Source organism: Notothenia coriiceps, unplaced genomic scaffold, assembly GCF_000735185.1.
Source record: "Notothenia coriiceps isolate Sejong01 unplaced genomic scaffold, NC01 NC01_scaffold00037250, whole genome shotgun sequence".
NCBI lineage: Eukaryota > Metazoa > Chordata > Actinopteri > Perciformes > Nototheniidae > Notothenia > Notothenia coriiceps.
This window is the reverse complement of record NW_011369951.1, coordinates 10655609-10658294: the sequence shown is the minus strand read 5'-3', so window position 1 is coordinate 10658294 and position 2686 is coordinate 10655609.

Genomic DNA, 2686 nt, shown 5'->3' with positions numbered 1-2686 from the left:
ACAAGCTCGCCATAATGGCTTCACCAGTCTGGCAGTATTTTAAGGTGTCCTAAAATGACAATAAAATAGCGGTATGCAACGTGTGTGAAGCAGATATCCTGCAGCTCCACCCGCTGTGACGGACCGGGGAGCGGAGCGAAACACACACTAAGAGTTAGACCTAACACACTTAGCTATTTTATCTACCTCTGGAACAAGCTAAACTAGTTATACATATATTTATTCTTCACTGTCGAGTAACTCATTACTGGATCAGCGAGCTGCATGAGACGATACTGACAGGCTGTCAGGAGAGAGAAAGAGAGGAGAGAGAAAAAGAGAGTGCTTCCGCTCATTTCTCTGTGTTATTCTCCAAAGTTAATGTAAACTTGAATAATGTACTTCATTTGAATGTAATAATTATGTTGGTAGTTGTTTGTTGAAGCGCCAGTGAATGAACCCCATTAACTGAGTTTTAAACATCACTTTAAATGGAAGATCCCCATAGGCCCCACCCACTCGATCGGTATCGGCCGATACTGATTCTGATACCGATACTGAGGATCCTTAGTTTAGAGGTTTTACAGTCTCCAAGAAAATAATTAGTTCAATCCTCCTGATATTCATGGACACCATCTCTGTAGTAAAGAGTGTACACACAATGTAACATATCTTCCTTTGACAAAGGGCAGGGATTTAGCCGACTAATATCACTACAGGGCCAAAGAGGAGGGATAAACACTCAAATACTGCTGCTTTTAAAGACAAATGAATTCAATTTCCTCACCTACTCACTACAATTGAACATGTTCCACTTCTTCAACAAATAAACATGACGGCTTTTTACTTTTAATTTATGAAGTAAAACAGAATTAACAGATTTTAAGACATTTAATTGATTAGTCGATTAATAAAATAATCAACCTGCAAGTATTTTAATAATCAACAAATCATTTTAAACCTGTTTCAAAATATTTTCTAGTTCCAGTAAGATTTTCTGCTTTTTCTCCACAATGAATCAAAGTTATAGAATAAATGTGGCTTTCAGACTGAAATCTTTGTTTCAGACATTTGACAAATCTTCCCTAGGGCTTTCAGAAATATCAATGTTTTTTTTTTTTATGACAATTGGTTTGCCAAGGAAATAATCTGGGGAAAAAAGATAATCAAATAAAACCAGCACATAACCGCAGGTAACATCCCTAATACAGAGGCAGAGCAGAAAGAGTGATACGTTCTGGTCCAGCTCACACTGCTTCTAACAAACAGTTTTACAGTAAATCTCAGAGGAAGGATTCTCCCACTTCTTTCTCTCAGCTCACATTTCCTTAGCAATGTGCTGCTGATAAAAATAGACGTCTCCCCCCCCCCCAAGGTGCAGTAGCATGGACACAGGTGATAACAACACCCCTTTCCCTGAGTCGGCACACGCCCGCTGGGAGGAAGCAGGCCACCCGTAGGAAGAGCCATCTGGAGCTATGTTGTTGTTTTAAGCATCTCGCAAGCCATTGTTCTGATGTAGCTCCAAAACCAACAGCCCTGTTCGTATTAAATCCAATCTTTGAAGTGCCTCGCCACCATAAACATGAGTCTGTCTGTTCAATTGGAAGAGCTGCCGCCTGGAAATATTCTGCAGCGAAGTGTAAAACGTCCCGCAGTGAGGAACGGGAGGTGTGAAAGGTGAGACAGCGAGGTATGGGGAAATGGGGAAAGGTGGAAGAGGGGGAGGTAATAGGATTAAAGGGGAAGAGAGCAAAACAGATAGGGAAAATAGAAGAGTGTGATTATAGGAAAGAGACAGAAATGCTGTTCATAAGAGACACAGTAAGAGAGGAAGAAACTAATGGGAGAGCAAAGGGACCTCATGGAAAGAGAAATAGAAAGTGTGTTACAGAGCAGCCACTGTTCAGATCAAAACTCAATTAAAAAAAAGCTATTGCACCCACTTCTTGTGCCTTTGGGCAACCTAAAGTGTATTCCTAATGAGACCCATGTAGACCCAGGATAAAGAACAAGGCCACATACACAGCATGAAGTCATCTGAAATATAACATCTGTAAGTCCATTTGATTTATAGACCAAAGTCACATATATCTCAGAGGGCTTCTCAGCGCAAGAGACTTTCAACAGACGGCACCATACTAAAAAGACAGATGCCGCTTTAGTAGAAATACAGTGTGAAGAAGAAGCATAAAAGACTTGCAATCTTTCATAAATCAAAAATACATGTTCTATACTGTTTTGCAACACCCATTCAATGTATTCTCTACAGGAGTTTGTATTGTGAGTTGCTGAGTCTGAAATATCTGTTTACGGTTCACTCTCCTCCTGCGGTATCAACGCTGCTTCAGGTAACTGATAATGCTAACCGAGTGCTTCCTGTTAAGCTTTATTTTTAGCAGCCACAGGAACCACAATGCATTTGTCACAGAGGTTAGTACATACAGGAGAACACTGAACAAACACTAGTGTGATAAGTTCAACAGCTCCAGGTTCATGTATCGGGAAAAGGTTAAGGGATTTAATTAACTTGGATTATTTATAATGGATTTTCACTATGTGTTTTCTCAGGGGAATTTCTACAAACCGTTTTCGCCTAGATTCCAGGAAATGAAAATTGAGTCTGTAAACAAAATGATATTGATGAATTGTCAAAGGAGCTTTCTTTTATATAAACCACTACGGTTTATATTCAACTTTCTCTTTG